The sequence below is a fragment of the Pristis pectinata genome, chromosome 10, assembly GCF_009764475.1.
Source record: "Pristis pectinata isolate sPriPec2 chromosome 10, sPriPec2.1.pri, whole genome shotgun sequence".
In the NCBI taxonomy this organism is placed as follows: Eukaryota; Metazoa; Chordata; class Chondrichthyes; order Rhinopristiformes; family Pristidae; genus Pristis; species Pristis pectinata.
Window position 1 is genome coordinate 89,768,728 of NC_067414.1, and position 19,455 is coordinate 89,788,182.

At 45.5% G+C, this 19,455-nt stretch overlaps 1 long non-coding RNA gene across 1 annotated transcript in view; it reads right to left on the reverse strand.

The window, feature by feature from the left end:
* LOC127575072 (uncharacterized) overlaps positions 1 to 19,455 on the reverse strand; it is a 50,654-nt gene that overhangs the window by 14,405 nt on the left and 16,794 nt on the right. The window lies entirely within an intron of this gene.

Below are 19,455 nucleotides of genomic sequence, written 5' to 3' on the forward strand. Positions count from 1 at the left end.
TGCTGTAGGAAGGATGTAGTTGCACTGGAGAGAGTGCAGAGGAGATTCACCAGGATGTTGCTTGGACTGGAGGACTTATGGGCAGATCCTAGATAGGCTGGGCTTGTTTCCCTGGAGCAAAGCAGGATGCGGGATGACCTGACAGAGATATAGAAAACTATAAGAAGCATGGATAAGATATAGTCAGAATCTTTTTCCCATGGTAAGGATATCAAAAATAAGAGGGCATACGTTTAAGGTGAGAGGAAAGAGTTTTAAAGGGATTTGGACAGGAAAGAGAGAGTGGTCAATATCTGGAATGCGCTGCCAGATGAGGTAGTGGAATCAGAAACAATCACTATGCTTAGACAGGCACTTGAATAGTCAAGGCATAGAAAGATATGGACTTAACGTGGGTAAATGAGATTAGTGTAGATGGGCAAAAAAGGTCGGCATGGACACAGTGGGGCAAACTGCCCATTTCTGTGCTGTTTGATTCAATGACTTGAAGGGCTCTGATGGTCATTTTTCAACCCTCTCTAGCCATGCAGAATATATACAGTGACAGAGGAAGAGCATTGCAGTGCAAGCTAAATTGTGAGGTCAAGAGTCCATCCGACCTCTTGCAGGATAAGATGGACTCTTGACCTCATAAACTACCTCGTCATGGACCTTGCACCTTAGTGTCTGCCTGCACTGCACTTTCTCTGTAACTGTAACACTTTATTCTGCATTCTGTTATTGCTTTTCCCTCGTACTACCTCCATGCACTGATGTGATGAAATGATCTGTATGGATGGCATGCAGAACAAAGCTTTTCACTGTACCTCGGTACACATGACAATAACAAACCAATGCATAATTTACCAGCTTACAGGTGTGGTGCTGAGGGACTGCTAATGTGGTACCATTGTTTAAAATAGGGAACTGATAGACTGGGCAATTCTAGGCCAACTCTGGAGCAGGTATTGGAGCAATTAGCATTGAAAATGTCAGCAGTGGGTAAAATCCCCTAGGAAGGACTGGCACATCCCATAACTCTGCTGGATAGCACAGGGGTCGATAAGAGCCGGGGAATACGGCATTGACTGAATCACGTCCTATAATAGGAGAGGGGAGTGAAGAAGTGGAGGTAAGCTGGCCCTGCCTGATGGTAAAACAGTGGCCAATGGTATTATCGGAATGCTGCCATTAAGAAAATTACTTTCACCTCTGAGAGGGTGTATCTATTTTCACCACACACACAGGCACAGACACACACAAACACACACATAGGCACAGACACACACACACAAACACACGGACACACACACATACAGACATACACACATAAACACACAGACACACAAACACAGACACACACAGACACAAACACAGACACACACAGACACCCACCAAAAGCACTTTTAACAGTAAAACATCACAAGTAGCTTGTGGGCACATTTCCAGACCAAATAAACTACTGAGGTAGATGAGTACCTAATGATTCAGAGGCAGTTTCCAATGCAACCATCAACCCTGTGCCCTCACAAGTGTTGTCCCTACACAGTCCCCACACTCTCCTCTTAACTGTTCTCTAATAATCTTTTCCAGACATGGAAGACCACTTCACCAACTCCACTGCAGCTGTTAATTTCTTCTTGAACAAATTTAATGAAGTGAAAATGGGACGTTCTCGCCACCTGCAGATCATCCTGAGGAAGTGCAAGCAACAGGGAGAGGTGGCCTGGGTCTGACCTGCCAGCAGTCGGGAGGATTGTTCGATTTAATATCATTGCAAAGGGCTGTTAATGTAACCTCTGCTTTGCATTCAGTGAATACATGTCCCCTTTCATCTCAGTTGAGTGTTAAGGCATTAGGTGTGTTGCGAACCTATTGAAGGCTGGGTACAGCTTCCATCCACTGATGTGGTGGGGTCGTGAAAGTCTCAGTTGCCCAACAGGGTACTGAGGCTATAAAGTCACAGAGTTACACAGCATGAAAACAGACCCTTCCAGCCCAACTCATCCAAGCCAACCAAGATGAATTAGGTATGGAGTGTAAGTTTGCCATAGACTCATACAGCACAGAAACAGAGTACTTAGCCCACCATGTCCATGTCAAGAATCAAGTATCCATCTGCACTACTCAATGCCTCTGGGGGTGCAGCTCACACCACTTGGAACAATGTTCTACCCCCTCAGCAAGAAAAACTTGGGGGGAGGGGCCTTACAATCTCCATCCCAGACCAATGCACCTTCCATGGTTTGCCCATTTGATGCTCTTGCCTGCCGACCTGCAGGAGGAGAAGGAGGAGGGGGAGGTTACCAATGGGTGACAATGAAGAGAAGCCCTCGTAGCGTTGTTCACAGTCCGAGGTGTCTTGAGGTCACCGCTCCATGGGCTTCACAGGACAGAGACAGCCCTTGATGCCTAGAAACAATGGATTCTGCAGATGCTGGAATCTGGAGCAATACACGAAAAGTGTTGGAGGAACTCGGCAGGTCAGGCAGCATCCATGGAGGGAAATAAACAGTTGACGTTTTGGGCCGAGACCCTTCATCAGGACTGGAAAGGAAGAGGGCAGAAGTCAGAATAAATTGGGGGGAGGGGGAGGAGCACACGCAGGCAGGGGACAGGTGAGTTCAGGTGAGAGGTGAGTTCAGGTGAGAGAGGGGAAGGTAGTGGGTGGGGGAGGGGGAAGAAGATGTAATCATGTGGTTGAAGAGCTGAAGAGCAACTGAGATCATGGAAGGGGAGCAGCAAAAGAGGGTCTCACAGAACTCCCATCGAAGAGAGGAGGAAATCTTTAGGGTAGGCATCCATAGAACTTGCTTAGATTTCTGGGGCCAAGCCGGTGCTGTTAGCAGTTCCCAAGGTGCGGCTATGAGTACTGTGGAAGCGATGGCAATTTTGTGACACTCAGCAGCCTTGTCAATGCCCATTCTCCACATTACAAAGACTTTGGTGGTCAAATAACTTCAACCAGACTGTCTCAGTTTCAGAGCAGTGTGTAAATACATGAGCTTCTAACCTGCACCATCTGTGTCTCTATTAATGAAGCTGAAGTTCAGAGGCTAAGAAGTCTTGGCAATGACCACAGGCACTGCTCTACTTGCCTGTACCAATGCAACTCCCACCAGAAAAATATGGCACTCTGTACTTGCCTGTGGGAGTGCAGCTTGCTGCACACTGAACAATGGTCTGCTCCCTCAGCAAGAGGGTGGCAATGTCACCCGAGGCCCCTCAAGCCAACTGGCCCTGTCATTGCAGTCCATTGTTCTTTTTATATTTCAAAAATAGGCTTTATTCATACAAACTATACAAGTACAAAAAACAATGCATGCCCCTCTTCATAGTGTCATTCAGTCTATACATTCACAGTGTTATCAGTTCTGTACACTGGTAGCGTTCTCACGTTTTGTGTATGCAGCACCATTGGCACTCATGTGGCCTCCTGAGATGATACAAACTTCAAGCGTTTGAGAGGCTTTTACACCAGACTTGGCCCCTCAATGTCTACTGGCAGAAGGACCCCCAGACTGCAGTCCTTCCCCATGGAGCCTCTGCATTGGCTGCGCTGAGCTTCAGTGCATCCCTTAGAACGCACTCCTGCAGCCTGGAATGTGTCAGTCGGCAGCATTCTGTTGTACTGGAAGGCCAACAAGTTTTGGGCAGACCAGAGAGCATCTTTCATTGAGCCGATGATCTTTCAGCAGCACTTGATGTCCACGGTGGTGTAGCAGTTAGCGTGACGCTATTGCAGCGCCAGCGACCCAGGTTCAATTCCCGCCACTGTCTGTAAGGAGCTTGTACGTTCTCCCCGTGACTGCGTGGGTTTCCTCCGGGTGCTCTGGTTTCCTCCCGCATTCCAAAGACATACGGGTTAGGAGCTGTGGGCATACTATGTTGGCGCTGGAAGCATGGTGACACTTGCGGGCTGCCCCCAGCACATTCTTAGTAATGCAAAAAGATACATTTCACTGTGTGTTTCGATGTACGTGTGACTAATAAATAAGTATCTTAACTGTGTGTGTCCCTGGGAACAGCCTGTAGATCAGAATTACACAGCTGTTACACAGCTACTCAGGATGAACCACGACAAAGCTCCTTGCATCCTTCTCCAGACCTTCTTTGCAAATACACAGTCTCCAAAGAAGTGGGTGACCGTCCCATCCTCACCGCAGCCATCCCGAGGGCAGTGTGTGTTGGGAGTGAGATTCTGACCATGTAGGAAGGATCTGACAGGGAGGGTCCCTCTCAGCACTAGCCGAGTGAGGTCTTGCTGCTTGTTGGTGAGTTCTGGTGATGAGGTGCCCTGCCAGATGATTTGGACAGTCCGCTTAGGGAAGACAACATTTCTTTATTAGTCACATGTACATCGAAACACACAGTGAAATACATCTTTTTGCGTAGTGTTCTGGGGGCAGCCTGCAAGTGTCGCCATGCTTCTGGTGCCAACATAGCATGCCCACAACTTACTAACCTGTATGTCTTTGGAATTTGGGAGGAAACCGGAGCATCCGGAGGAAGCCCACACAGACACAGGGAGAACGTACAAACTCCTTACAGACAGCGGTCAGAATTGAACCCGGGTCACTGGCGCTGTAATAGCATTACATAACCGCTAACCACCCCACAGGATCCATCGTGTCTTTGTCGCACATTGTCTACAAGACGTTCTGTGCTGACCGCTGGGTTGTCGTCCAAGGTGTTTCTCTGAAAGAACTTTTCCACGAAGGGTAGATAGTGAGGCAGCGTCCAACTGACTGGGTGTTGTGAGAAATCCACATGGCTGTCACGTGACAGTAACGACAATGACCCCGCTGACCGGAGGACAGCATTGGTCCTCTGATCAGAAGTGATACTACTGTCAACCAAGGTGCGGCTCCACCCACCCCTCAGGTGTGAAAGTACCTTTTGCCTCTGAACTTGCCTGGCCACTCTGAACTTGCCTGACCAGTACCCTTTGTCTCTGAACCTGCCTGACCATTGGCTGTGGCAGGTGCCTTTGTCTTTGACACCCCCACACCATTGGCTCGTTTAAATCACAACAGTGAGGCTCCACCCAGCCTCCTAGCACCATAAAAAGGGCTGCATCCCCTAGCCCATCCTCTTTTGACGACCCCAGGAGCAGTGAGACAACGCTGCAGAGATCATTGGTAAGAGTGCATCACCACATGGTCAGGGAGCGTTTCACTCAGACTCAGGGAGCATTAAGGGCCAATGCTAGTGTGGGACAGGCATTGAAGTGTTACATCCTGAAGTTGTACATTGTTATTGTGTGCTTGTTTGTATCAGTGTGTGAATGTATTTTACCTCAGTTGCGATCCCCTCTTGTGTTCGTGGTATCCTGCGTGTGAGTGAGTGTGTGTCTGTTCCCATCCATTTTGTCCCGTGTTTGACTTTGTGATTAAACTAGTTTTGGTCTACAAAGCTCGTGTCCAGAGTCCTTGATCCTTAAGAGAGAAAAGAACGATTTCACACAACACTGGGGCACTGAAAGTTGATGGCCGCTTGGCAGGCCAAGGAAAAGACTCATCATCCCCCATCCTGAAGGGCAGTGTGACCCATTGACTGGGTACTTGGGGCACCTATAGGATGGCCTTCAAGCCGTGCAGCAGGACTTCCCTTCCTGACTGCTACCCCTCATGTCTGTGTGGAAGCAAGCCCCATGAGAGCTGAAATAGAACAGGCAATGTTCATTAGCTCAGGCAGCAACTGTGCAGAGAGAAGCAGGGTTAATGTTTCAGGTCAAACTAACGAAAGACCATTGACCTGAAATCTAGTCTCCAACCTGATGGCATCAACATCGATTTCTCTAACTTCCGGTAACCACTCCCCTGTTCCCCCCAACACCCCCCTGCCTTTGTTTTCCCTTATCCCTCTGGCCCCTTTACCCCTTCTCCTTCCCCTCCCCCATTCTCACAACCTGCCCATCACCCACACTGGTTCCCCACCTCCTTCCCTTTATTTCATGGTCCACTGTCCCACTGTCCTCTCCCATCAGATTCCACCTTCTTCAGCCCTTTGCCTCTTCCACCCATCACCTCCCAGCTTCTCACATCAGTCCCACTTCCCCCCCTCTCCCTACCTACCTACTCTCCCCCCTCACCTGGATTCATGTATCTCCCACCAGCTTGTGCTCCTCCCCCTCCCCCCACCCTTTTATTTTATCTTCTGCCCTCTTTTTTTCCAGTCCTGATGAAGGGTCTCAACCCGAAACGTCGACTGTCCACTTCCCTCCATAGATGCTGCCTGACCCGCTGAGTTCCTCCAGCATGTTGTGTGTGTTGACCTGAAATATTTACTGTTCCTGTCTCATGCCTTCCCTGCTAAGTATTTCCGGTAGCTTTTTCTGCAGATTTCCAGCATCTGCAGTATTTGTTTTGTTTTTCATTCTCATATCTTTCTTATCTTCACACGACACAGGTGGCCATTCGTCCCAGCAAGTCTATGCTGGCTCTCAGACCATTCCTGCTGTCTTTTCCCTGTAACCAATTCTCTCTCATGTACCCATCAACTCCCCAACCCCTCACACAATTCCCCTGTCACCACCTACACTGGGGATAATTTATGGAGACCAATTAACCTACGGGCATGTCCTTGGGATGTGGAAAGAAACCGGAGCACCCGGGGGAAACCCACACAGTCGAAGAGAGAACATGCAAACTCCATGCAGACAGCACCGGAGGTCAGGGCCAAATCCGGGTCCCTGGATCTGCGCAGCAGCAGAACTATTTGCAGCAGGACTGTGCCGCCATAGCAGCTGACGGGACATTTCCTTTCTGACAAGTGCTGCAGTAGGTGTGGGAGAAATCCTCAGCATCCCTGCGAGAAAGCAGCCCTCATCACTGCCGGCGGACTTCCCCCACTACAGCTGAGCGCCACCACTGGCACTGAATAACAACAAACATAAATCCACTCCATTCCTATGTTGCCTCATCCCTGCTTGTTAAATGCTCACTCAGCTACATATGCCTGCATATAGGCAGGAACATAAGGCACTGTGGAGGCTGAGTCACTGGGAATACTAACGGTTGAGATCAATCAATGTTTGGACACTAGAGAATCAGGCCACACAGGAATTACAGTAAATCAGATGAAATCAGCCTTGATCCTAATGGAGCAGAACATAAGGAAAGGGAGTGGGAGTTGGCTACATGCCCCCTCAAGCCTGCTCTGTCGTTCAGTAAGATTGTGGCTGATGTGATGTGTGGCCTCAGCTCCATTCTCCTGCCTGATTCCCATAACCCATGGCTCCTCCATTGACCATCAACCCCAATAGTTCCCACACCTGACTGGATGCATGGGAGCAGAGTCCGAGGAAGTATAGAATCATGTGGTTATTACAGCACAGAAGGAGATTGGCTGCCCCATCAAGTCAGCGCTAACTCTTTGTAGAGCCATCCGGTTTCCCCTACAGTCTGATACATTACTTTCACTCAAATGCCTATTCAATTCCATTCAGAAGGATGTGATCCCATTTACGGCAAACTAGAACCACTCTCTGAGCAAGTATGCATTCGCTGATGGGGATAGGGCAGGAGAGACGGTTGAGCTCAATTGCTCTTGCATGGAGCTGGTTCAGGCTTCCTTCCATTTTGGGGCTCTCGACCAAGTAAAATCAAACACCTGACTATATTAAATTAAACACATCACAGTGCAAAATACATGGCCAAGTAAAATGACTAAGTAAAATGAGAGACGTGACAGTTGTAAATCAGAACACTTGTAACATAAGTTGGAAATACCTGACTGCATAAAGTAAGACACATGATGATATAAAATAAAAGGTATGACTGTACAAAGTGAAACACTGGGCCACATAAAATAAAACACACGACTGTGTGATGAAAGCACTTTTAAAATAAAATGCCTGACTATGTCAAATAAAACACATGACTCTGTAAAATACACTCCTATATGTGTAAAATAATATGATCTGTAAAGTAAAGTGTCCGATCATGGCTGTGTTAAATAAAAAGTCCTGGCCACGTAAGATAAAACGCCTGACTGTATAAAATTAAATACCTTACAGTGCAAAGTAAAATATTTGATCATGTTAAATAAAACAAGTGACTATTTTAAATTTTATAATTTTAAATCTCTGCCCCTTGGTCTTTGAACCATCTACAAATGGGGACAGCTTTCCTCTATTTAGCCAAGCTAAGCCAGTCATGATGTTGTACATCTCTGCTAAATCTTCTCTTTGTCTCTTCAGGAGAACTCCCCGAGCTTCTCCAGTCTAACCCTAAAGCTAAAAACCCTTATCCCTGGAATCAGTCTAGTAAATCTCTTCTGCAGCCTATCTAGGATCTTCACAACTTTCTGAGTAAGAGTCCTGTGATGTTGCGTACCACAAGGGAGTGTGATGTAAAACCTTTGGGACTTTTGCGAAGGGGTCCCAAAGGATTTCTTTCATGAAGAGACAGAATTAAGATGCTGCTTTTTAAAAAAAATTTTCTTTCATTGCACTGTTCTGTTGGCTGGCACCCAGGCTGGTTGCATGCGATGGGACTAATACACTGTTGGTTAAAGATTCCCTTGCGTGCTAAATAGTCATTAGAGGCTCAAATTGTCGAAAGAGATCAGACAATATAGGTCACATGCTTTCGTCAGCCTGACTCAAGGCGATGAGGTTGGTCAACCCCTTGGTGAGACTGGCTTTTTGTGTGGGGAATTTTAATTAGCAACAAGCAATTTGAATGTAAAATGCTCCCAGTTAAACATGCTACTGTTTGGGATTAATTGAATCCCAGCAGTAGCTAAAACAGCAGTATTGGCTTTATGTGCAATGGACCTCTGTAAATATCGCCAGTCATCTCACCTAATCCCATTATAAGGACTTTAAGAAGTATTAAGCAGGCATTTGACTACTTATGGAAACTGTTCCAACCAAAACAAAGTAAGAAAGCCTCTTATTACCATTCAGAGACACTTTCTGCTGAGAGGCAAAATATTGTATTGTTACATGCTGCAATGACTAATGACAACAGTGCATCCTGGGAACAAGGGACGGAACAGTGCCACATTGTGAGTCCACTGACTGGGCAGTGTCACACTGTGAGCTCAGTAACTGGGCACTGTGAGCCTAGTGACTGGGCAGTGCCACACTGTGAGTCCAGTGACTGGGGAGTGAAACACTGTGAGCACAGTAACTGGACAGTGCAAGCCCAGTGACTGGACAGTGTGTCACTGTTAGCTCAGTAACTGGGCAGTGAAACACTTTGAGCACAGTGACTGGGCAGTGAAACACCATTAGCTCAGTGACTGGGCAGTGCCACACTGTGAACCAGTGACTGGGCAGTGCCACACTGTGAGTCCAGTGACTGGGGAGTGAAACACTGCGAGCCTAGTGATTGGGAAGTGTCAATGCCACTTGGGTCCTATGGGCTTCTAACCAAGTGACTGGGCATTTGTAGGTAAGAGAGCAGCATTGCACCCACCCCTGGATCAGATGGCAACAGTCTTCTTTCTAAAAGCTGTGTGTTGTACATGGAAGTCCCACTCCAGAGACTTATGCACACAAATTTAGGCTGGCACTCCAGCAATGTATTGAAGGTGTGTTACATAGGGAGTTACATGCTTGCAGGTGAGACATTAAACGTCGCATCTGCCCTCTCCAATGCATGTCACGGATGCACTGGCAATAATATAAAGAAGAGAAACAAAGGACAGCAGATGCTGGAATCTGGATGAAAAACACAATGATGCTGGAAGAACTCAGCAGGCCAGGCAGCATCCGTGGAGAAAAGGTCCTGACTCGAAATGTTGACCACCTGCTTTTCTCCACGGATGCTGCCTGGCCTGCTGAGTTGCTCCAGCATCATTGTGTTTTTAATATAAAGAAGAGCAGGGAGTTAACTCCAAGAGGAGACACAAGAGACTGCAGATGCTGTGACCTGGAGCAACAAACAACCTGCTGGAGGATCTCAGCGGGTTGGGCAGCATCTGTGGGGGAAGAGACACTGTTGATGCTTTGGGTTGAAACCTTGCATCTGGGCTCCAAGATCCTGGGCAATAATTATCCCTCTTTCATCATTACTAAAACTGATTATTGGGTCATTATCACATTGACATTTGTGGGAGCTTACCGTACATGAATTAACTGCATTACAGAAGAGACCACACTCTTGAAATGCTTGGTTGCCTGAAAAGTGATTTAGGGCATGTTAAGGTGGTGAAAAGTGCTAATTAGACACAAGCCTTCTTTATGTCTCCAGGTAGAAGGATAAGGAAGAGAACTTATGCTGGAACCAAAGGAAGTGGGCAAAATACTAAACGAGTACTACGCATCAGTATTCACCAAAGAGAAGAACATTTCGGATAATGAGCAGCAAAAAATCTACTGGGAGAACATGGGGTTCAAGCAGCGCCTGTGGGGGGAAAGGAACTATTGACATTTTGGGTCAGAACCCTGTAGCAGGGCCCGCTGAGTTCCTCCAGCAGATTGTTTGTTGCTCTAGATTCCAGCGTCTGCAATCTCTTGTGGTCACCATGGGGGGCAGTGAGATTAGGATATGCTGATATTCTAGGGCACGTTGATATCAAGAAGGAGGTATTGTTGGATCTTTTGAAGAACATTAAGGTGGATAAGTCCCCAGGGCCTGATTAGATCTGTCCAGGTTATTGAGAGAGGCAAGAGAGGAGATTGCTGGGGCCTTGACTGAGACCTTTGTATCCTCTAGCTGCAAGTGATGTCCCAGGGGATTGGAGAATAGCCCATGCTGTTCCGTTGTTTAAGAAGGAAAAAACTAGGAAATTATAGGCCGGTGAACCTCACATCAGTGGTAGGGAAATTATTAGAGAAGATGCTTAGAGATAGGATCTACACACACCTGGTAAAGCACGGACTTACTAGGGATAGTCAGCATGGCTTTGTGTGGGGGAGGTCATGTCTTACGAACTTGATTGAGTTTTTTGGGGAGGTGACAAAGATGATTGATGATAGTGGTGTGGTGGATGTTGTCCACAAGGACTTTAGTAAAGTATTCGACAAGATCCTTCACAATAGGCTGATCCTGAAGATTAAGGCACATGGAATCGACAGATTGGATTCAAAATTGGCTTGGACATAGGGTAGTGATGGAGGGGTGTTATTCTGACTGTAAGTCTGTGACCAGCGGTGTTCCGCAGAGATCAGTGCTGGGACTTGTGATATATATAAATGATTTGGATGAAAACGTAGGTGGGCTGACTCGTAAGTAAGCAGACAACACAAAAGTTAGCAGAGTTGTGGATAGTGAGGAAGGTTGTCAAAGGATAGAGCAGGATATAGATCAGTTGGAAATATGGAGGGAGAAACGGCAGATGGTGTTTAAGCCGGACAGGTGTGTGATGTTGTGCTTTGGAAGTGTAAGAGGAAAATATACAGCAGATGTCTGGACCTTTAAGAGCATTGGTATATAGAGGGATCTTGGAGTGCAAGTCCATAGCTCCCTGAAAGTGGCAACACAAGTAGGTAGGGTGGTAAGGAAGACTTTCCCTCCTATATATTGGGCTTCCCCTTTTCCTATCTTCAGTCCTGAAGAAGGGTCCTGACCCGAAACATTGACCGCCTGCTTTTCTCCACAGATGCTGCCTGGCCTGCTGAGTTCCTCCAGCATCATCTAGATTCCAGCATCTGCAGTCCTTTGTTTCTCTTGCAATATACTTACCTTTATTGGCCATGATATTGAGTATAAAAGTCGAGAAGTCGTACTGCAGCCCTGGTTAGGCCACATCTGGAGTATTGTGTGCAGTTCTGGGCACCGAGTTACAGGAAGGAAGTGGAGACTTTGGAGAGGGTGCAGAAGAGTTTCTCCAGGATATTGCCTGGATTAGAGAATATCGGCTAGAAGGAGAGAGTGGGGAAACTTGAATTGTTTTCTCTGGAGCATCAAAGGCTGAAGGGCGACCTGATAGAAGTTTATAAAATTATGAGAGGCACAGATAGGGCAGATAGAGTTGTTTTCCCATGTTGGAAATATCAAATACTAGAGGGCATAGCTTTAAGGTGAAAGAGGGAAAGTTTAAAGGAGATTCGAGAGGCAAGTTTTTTACACAGAGAATGGTAGGTGTCTAAAACACGTTGCCATGGGAGGTGGTGGAAGCAGATACAACAGCAACACAAGAGGTATTGGTTTATTATTGTCACTTGTGCCAAGGTACAGTGAAAAACTTGTCTTGTATACCGATCGTACAGGTCAATTCATTCCACAGTGCAGTTACATTGAGTTAGTACAGAGTGCATTGATGTAGTACAGGTAAAAACAATAACAGTACAGAGTAACGTGTTACAGCTAAAGAGAAAGTGCAGTGCAGGTAGACAATAAGGTACAAGGTCACAAGGTAGATCGTGAGGTCACAGTCCATCTTATCATATAAGGGAACCGTTCAATAGTCTTATCACTGTGGGATAGAAGCTGTCCTTAAGACTGGTAGTATGTACGCTCCGGCTCCTGTACCTTTTACCTGATGGAAGAGGAGAGAAGAGAGAATGACCCGGGTGGGTGGGGTCTTTGATTATGCTGGCTGCTTTGCCAAGGCAGCGAGAGGTGAAGACAGAGTCCAAGGAGGGGAGGCTGGCTTCCGTGATGCGCTGGGCTGTGTCCACAACTCTCTGCAGTTTCTTGCGGTCCTGGGCAGAGCAGTTGCCGTACCAAGCCGTGATGCATCCAGATAGGACAGGCACATGAACAGGCAGGGATGGGGGAGATATAAGCCATGTGCAGGCAGATGGGATTAGTTTAAATCTGCATCATGGTCAGTACAAACATCATAGCCAAAGGACCTCTTCCTGTGCTGTACTGTTCTATGTAACCAAATAGCACTACACTGTGAGAGCCAAGTAACTAGCTGGTGACATCATGTCAACCAGGTAATGAGGTGGTGCCGCAGTCTGTGAAGCCGTTATTTAAAACAAGTGAGAATTTGTGAGGCATATCATTGAGTCAAAATATCCTGGAGGATGTGATTTGGTTAAGTATTTTCCAGTGAAATGTGATTAATAGGAAAATTCTGGGTGGGCTTCAGCGATTTGAGAGAAAATCCAAACCAGGGTAAAGATTTTGCTAATTATTTGTTGGCAAATAATGAATGCATAAACCAATCAATCAGAGAAATCACAGTGATTAAACTATGCAACCAATGAGGAAAAAGAAGATTGACCCAATTTCATGCAAGGCATGTCCTGGCAGATAAAACTACTTTTAACAAATGCTTTATCTTCATTCACTCTGCTACACCCACAAAGGGAAAACTTTTATTGGTAAATAGTAGGAAGGAAAAGTTAACCAAACTGCTTTACTGGGGTGTTTTGAAATTTGTAAATTATATTAAATTAACAAGCAAAAGTCTTCCAAAGACATTGTTATAATCTTGCTCTGTCCTGCCCTAGTGAGAAACATAGTGCCATTTTGTGAATGGTCTATTATTTCATGTGGAAACTCCACTGAACTTTTTAAGCCAGGAATCTTGGCATAAGACTATCTATATTTTATCTTTAATGCTCCCTCTCAACATCCTAACAAAGTAACGCTAACCTTAAGAGGATGGAAATCTGGGTACATTTACTAGATAAGGAGAATTAGAAAATCCAGTTTAATTCTCTGCTGCCTCTGGGTTTGCTCTGTCTACCTGTGCCCCCAAACAACTTGGGCCTTTTTCAGCTTTGCTCCCGTGGCATGCTGAGTTATGTTCGAGTCATTATCTGGGCGACTGTTCAGCCTCGGATCTTGTTAGCCAATGGTTTGGGCAGACCTTCTTGACAAGCCCGGTGCTGAATTAACCTGTCATTCATCACATGGAGCTTTGGTCCAGTTGCCACACAACTCCAGGTTTATGAATCCCATCTGCTAAGCTGCATCTGTCCAGGCCACTAGTATCCAAGACATGAACACAGTCCTTACTTACTCTGTCAGAACACCCTCGCAATTTTGCACACGTCCATTGAATCCCCATTTAACCTCTGCTATAGGGGTGTAGAATCAGCAGGAAACCATTTAAAGGTCTTCAAAAACTACCGAGTCTAGAGTCCACCACACTCTCCCCATAACCTACAATCTTTTCCCTTTAGAAAGTAGAGTCATAGAGCTATACAGCACAGAAAAAAAGGCCCTTCAGCCCAACTCCTTCATTTTGATCAATTGCCAAAATGAGCTAGACCCATTTGCCTGTGTTTGGCCTGTATCCCTCTGAACCTTTCCTATCCAGGTACCTGTCTTTGAAATGTCGTAATTGTACCCTCCTCTACCACTTCTTCTAGCAGCTCATTCCATAGACCCACCACCCTCAGTGTGAAAATGTTGCCCCTTCAGGTAAACTGTATCTGGGGTGGCAAAATACAGTAGCCGGTAAAGCTGGTGCCTCACAGCTCCAATCCTGACCTCGGGTGCTGTCTGTGTGAGGTTTGCACATTCTCCCTGTGACTGCGTGGGTTTCCTCGGGGTGTGCCGCTTCCTTCCCACATCCCAATCATGTGCAGGTTGACTGGGTAATTGGCCACTGTAAGTTGCCCCGAATGTGTAGGTGATTAGTCTAAGGGGATGGGGGGGGGGGGCAGTTGATGGGAATGTGGGGAAAATAAAATGAATTCTTAATGTTTGGTGTGGGCTCAGTGGGCTTAAGAGCTGCAAGGCTCTATATTGTGGCTCATAATTCTGGTGCAGTAGACTGCCCAATCTTCATTTCCATCGAAGTTATTTAGCATCCTGATGAACAACATCCATTTTAGGATGTGGAAGAATTACTGGTGGGAGATAGGTAAGATGTTATTTGGCTGCATTTGCAACTCACCTCAACTTTTTCTACTATATTCTGCATGAGTGCATTTTAGCTCACTGTTTAAAGAACTCTCAGGTTCTTCTGTTCAGACAGATTGCTACTGTTCAACATTTTGGCAGCTTTATGTGGAAGCTTTTGCAATCATTGAATAGAATTCCCTGGAGGGACACTTGTACTTTTTACATATCCTGCAATATAAATAAACACTTCAGCATAAAGGACTCCTTAACAATTAAGGTAAATCCATATGAAAATTAAATTGATGCCTGGAATGGCTGCACTTACATCTGTACAGGTCCAGATATTTCTCCTCAACCCTCCACCTCTCCTCCTTAACACCAACCTCTCCTGCCAAGTGTCTGGTCACCTGAGCCACTGCTTCGTTTGTTGATAGCGGTTAGTGTAACGCTTCACAGCGCCAGCGATCCGGGTTCAATTCCCGCCGCTGTCTGTAAGGAGCTTGTACGTTCTCCCTGTGTCTGTGTGGGTTCCCTCCGGGTGCTCCGGTTTCCTCTCACATTCCAAAGACGTATAGGTTAGGAAGTTGTGGGCATGCTATGTTGGCACCAGAAGCATGGCGGCACTTGTGGGCTGCCCCCAGAACACTCTACATAAAATATGCATTTCACTGTGTGTTTCGATGTACATGTGACTAATGAAGATATCTTATCTCTCTTATTATGGCTCTGCGAAACTCCTTGCAGCATTTTGCTACATTGAAGATGCCATACTTATAGCTAACATGAGGGGGCATAATTATAAGGTGATTGGAGGAAGATATAAGGGGGATGTCAGAGGTAAGTTTTTTACCCAGAGAGTGGTGGGTGCGTGAAGCGCACTGCCGGCAGAGGTTGTGGGGGCAGATACATTAGGGACATTTAAGAGACTCTTAGATAGACACATGAATGATAGAGAAATGGAGGGCTACGTGGGACGGAAGGGTTATATAGATCTTAGAGCAGGATAAAATGTCGGCACAACTTCGTGGGCCAAAGGGCCTGTACTGTGCTGTAATGTTCTATGTTCTATTAAATTATAACTATTGTTGATTAAACTAAGTGTGAGTACAAGTGGGAGAGTGATTGAGCAGAAGCTTTTTCTCCCCCTTTTCCAAAGGTGGTTTATTCAGTGATTACAGGATCACATTAATACAGTACTTCACAATACACACTATTGACAGTTTCAGATTATAACACAGTCATGGTTATCTGGAACGCAGTCAAGCCCCTGTGGCACCCACCGATTGAGCAGAGGCTTTGGGAGCAGAAGATGTGGTGTTGGCCATTTAGAAATAAGAACCTAAGAAGCAGAAGCAGAGCTTGGTTGTGGTGGCCCTCAGCCTCCTCTGCCATTCAGCAAGTTCCTGAAGACCATGGCTTAATGCCGTTTTAGAAAACCACAGAATGGCAAGGGTTAACAAGCTTTCCCCTATCCTGGGCTGGTGCTCAGCCAGTACGATGATCCCAATCTCCAGTCTGCTGAGACAAACATCTCTCTTCATCGGTTCCCAGGCCCAACACTGGTCATCTGTCAGTGAGGTATTATGTGTCAATGTAACCCCTGACACACAATCCTGTCAGTGAGGTATTAAGTGTCAGAATATCCATGGACACATGATCCTGTCAATGAAGTTTTACATGTCACAGTATCCCAGACATATGATCCTGTCAGTCATAAGAGTCATAAAGCACAGAAACAGGCCCATGATGACCATCAAGTAATAGCTATACGAATCACATTTTCCCAGCACTTGGTCCATAGCCTACCATGCTTTGGTGATTCAAGTGCTTGTCCAGATGCTTCTTAAATGTTGTGAGTGTACCTGTCTCCACCACCTCCTCAGGCAGTGTGTTTCAGATTGCAACCACCCTCTTAGTGAAACAATTCTTCCTCAGATCTCCTCTAAACCTCTTGCTCCTCACCTTAAACCCATGTCCTCTGGTTTCAGACACTACTGCCATGGTGAAAAGTTTCTTACTTATCTACTCTATGTATGTCTCTTCTAATGTTGTATACCTCTGACAAGTTCCCACTCCACCTCCTCTCCTCAACAAAAACAAACCAAGGTTAATGAGGAATTAAGTGTCAGAGTATCCCTGGACGCACCAATCTGTCAGTGAGGAATTACGTGTCAGAATATCTCTGGACACACAATTCTGTGAGTGAGGAATTAATTGTCACAGTATCACTAGACAAACAATCCTGTCAGTGAGGTATTAAGTGTTAGTGAATCCCCACTCCTCCCAGTGTCCTGAGCAATCTTTATCCCTTAGGCAAAAACAAAAAGGTATTTAAATAACACCACATTGCTCTTAGTATAAAAGGTGCAAATTGTTATAACAGCGACTGTTCTTCATAATCACTTCATTAGCCATAGGGTGCTTCAGGATGTCCAGAGTTTGTGAACCACATTCACTGGGAATCTGGCTTAGTTTGGAACGATGGAACAGGCAAATGGCAATGAAGCGTCTTGAAATGGTATTGAGCCTTTGGCAGACAAAAGCTCAGTCGATTTGTTAAAATCCTTTTTCTCTTCTACTTTAAGAAGGTGGCCTGACCCATTAGACACATTGTTGTCCTCCTCCAGCTGACTCTGGCCTTGCAACATACATCTCTCAATGCCCTCTCTTTCAATGGCACTGAAGTGCACGGTAGCGTAGTGGTTAGCGCGACGCTATTACAGCGCCAGCGATCAGGGTTCGATTCCCGTCGCTGTCTGTAAGGAGTTTGTACGTTCTCCCCGTGTGTCTGCGTGGGTTTCCTCCGGGTGCTCCGGTTTCCTCCCACATTGCAAAGACGTACGGGTAGGTTAATTGGGTTTAAAATGGGCAGAGCGGACTCGTTTGGCCGGAAGGGCCTGTTATCACACTGTAAATAAAATTTAATTTTAAAAAAATTTCCCCATTAAAGTATATTGGAGCTTTATTTGAATCATTGCAATGAAGTGAGGTCTTCATGCCGGCTACAGAACCAAACACATTGGTGCCAGCACTTTCAAATCCAAGTTGTCTATTTTAATGATGGACGCCATGAATATTCTTGGAGACCGCAGATAAGCAGAGTGCTGAGGTTGCTGGATTGTGTAGATATTGGGGCTATCGACATCATGTCATCGGTTTGCAATGAGTAAATCTCAATGATAAGCAGGAAAGATTAGAACTCACACAATATCTGCAGACAAAACAATCTCTGACAGCAAACAAACCAGGCCAGTTAATAATGTGTATTCTCCTGGGGAAACATGAATTGAGTTAGCTAACTAAATTACAAAGTAATTTAAGCTTAGATCATGTTACGTGTGAGGTAGAGGTTTTCTGTTTCCTTGAAACCGTTTCAGTGTCTTACAGATTTTCAATTACGTACTGCGGTTAATGTAAAATGAAGCAACCTTTTTAGAACCCATTCCTTATTCGGAATAACATTCTCCAGGAGCTTAGGTCATAGATTTCATTATGCTTTTTTATTAACATATGTAGTTCCTATGTATTATAATTATACTACTCCTCCCAATACTTGGCTTATTTTAAATTGGGCACCAAAACCATCTCAAACAACAGCAACTATGCATTTATAACACACCATCAACACAGCAAAATATACAAGCCATTTCATAGAGTTGTACAGCGGAAAAACAGGCCCTTTGGCCTACTAGAACCATGCTGCCCTTTGTCTATCCACAGTAATCCCATAAACCTGCATCAGGCCCGTAACCTTCTATGCCTTGCCTACTTAAGTGTCTGTCTGAACACAAACGTAGTGATTGCATCTGATTCCACCACCGGGTCTGGCAGTGTGTTCCAGATATCAACCACAAGTGGAGTTATCAAACAAATGACACCAGGTCACATATTGAGATTTGCAGTAAAATTACCTGGGGAGGTAGATTTAAAGCAATGCCTTAAAGAAGGAAAGGGAGGTAGAGAGGCCGAGGGGATGCTGGAGTGTGGGGCCTTGGTAGCTGAAGCAATGGCCATCAATGGTGGAAGGATTAAACTCATGATATGTAAGAGGCCAGAACTGTAGGCTCCAGAGATCTCAGTTTATACGGCTGGAGGAGGTTACAAAGAGGGAATGAAGGGAATTGGAAGCAATTTGAAATGTTTAAAACCAGCTCCTGAAAGGGTAGGTGTGAATTTCTTCAGTTTATAGTTGATGAGAGCATTCAGCTGTGGTAATGCTTTGCATCACAATTGTTGGGGTATTAGTCTCAAGTGCTGGGTAGTCTGAAAACAGGCATCACAGCCTCATTTAGGACCAAGGATAAATTCCTTCACCCTCTAGGTGATGAATCTTTGAAATCTTCTACCAAAAACATCTTTGGAGTATAGAATATAGAACAGTACAGCACAGTACAGGCCCTTCAGCCCATAATGTTGTGCTGACATTTTATCCTGCTCTAAGATCTATCCAACTCTTCCCTCCCACATAGCTGTCCATTTTTCTAGCATTCACGTGGCTATCCAAGAGTCTCTTAAATGCCCCTAATGTATCTGCCCACACACCCACCACTCTCTGTGTAAAAATCTTACATCTGACACCCCCCTTATACTTTCCTCCAATCACCTTAAAATTATGTCCCGACATGTTAGCCATAAAGCAGTATATTCTAGACAGACATTGATAGATTGAAAATCAAAAAAAAATGCTTGTACCAGCCAAATGGATGCATAATAGTGAAAAAGTTGCTCTTCAATACACTTTGGCCTGAATTTTTCGGTTATTATTTTTGTT